Source organism: Balaenoptera ricei, chromosome 15, assembly GCF_028023285.1.
Source record: "Balaenoptera ricei isolate mBalRic1 chromosome 15, mBalRic1.hap2, whole genome shotgun sequence".
Lineage (NCBI taxonomy): Eukaryota > Metazoa > Chordata > Mammalia > Artiodactyla > Balaenopteridae > Balaenoptera > Balaenoptera ricei.
Genome location: NC_082653.1, coordinates 16290319 through 16291536, shown reverse-complemented (window position 1 = coordinate 16291536; position 1218 = coordinate 16290319).

Genomic DNA, 1218 nt, shown 5'->3' with positions numbered 1-1218 from the left:
CTGCGCCACCGCCTCCCTTTGAGCGCACGCGCGCCGCTCACAGGCCCCGCCCCCGAGGAGCGGGAGCGCTCCGGAGCCCGCGCGCTCCCCCTCCTGGCCACCGGCGGCCTCTGCAGCGCTCCTGTTTCCAAAATCCTCGCTTGCCTCCCTGCCTTCTCGAAATCCCGCCGCCAGGGTAACATGCTCAGGGTAAGGCGGGCTCGAATCTCATCCTCTGTACCTTGCTCTGGTCGGAGGAAAAAGCGCTTGTGGAAATATTTGCTGGAGGTAGGGAAGAATAAACGTAGCGCTGTAGGAATTGGAGCAGTGGTCCCAGCATCATTTAGTCTCTCTTGCAGATGCTTCCTCCATCTGAGCCTTAGTTTTCTCATCTGTTACATGGAGAGCCAAGAGGAGATCAACCTTTCTCAAGTTAGTTTATGAACTCGAGGTTCATTATGGTGGTCCAGACATACGGACATGAGAAAATCCGTAAATTGCATTTATCTGATCATAGTTTTTACGTAGCAAGACGTCTCTGGGTCTTCAAAAAGCTAGGTCGAAAAAAGCAAGTGTACTTGGTGATTATACTAATTTGCCTTTTCATGATTGGAGATAAAAACCACACAGCTGGCAAGATGTTAATTGTGAAGGCAGCTTGTAAATAGTATCTGAAACCATCTCTATCTCCTGAAGATTGTCAGGTGCTGAATTATTGTTACTTTCCATAGCAAGCTGCATAATGGTTAAGAACAGGGAGGTAGGGCTTCCCAGGTGGCACAGTGGTTAAGAATCCGCCTGTCAATGCAGGGGACATGGGTTCGAGCCCTGCTCCGGGAAGATGCCACATGCTGCGGAGCAACTAAGTCCATGCACCACAACTACTGAGCCTGCACTCTAGAGCCCGCGAGCCACAACTACTGAGCCCGCATGCCACAACTACTGAAGCCCAGGCGCCTAGAGCCCATGCTCTGCAACAAGAGAAGCCACCGCGATGAGAAGCCTGCACACCTCAATGAAGAGTAGCCCCCGCTCACCGCAACTGGAGAAAGCCCGCACACAGCAACAAAGACACAATGCAGCCTAAATAAATAAATAAATAAATTTATAAGTTTATAAACAAATAAATTTATAAATAAATAAATAAAATAAAAAAGAACAGGGAGGTACACTGGACATTATTAGCTAAGTGGTTCCCCTTGACAAAAATCCAGATGCTAATCCCCCACCCCCAAGAAA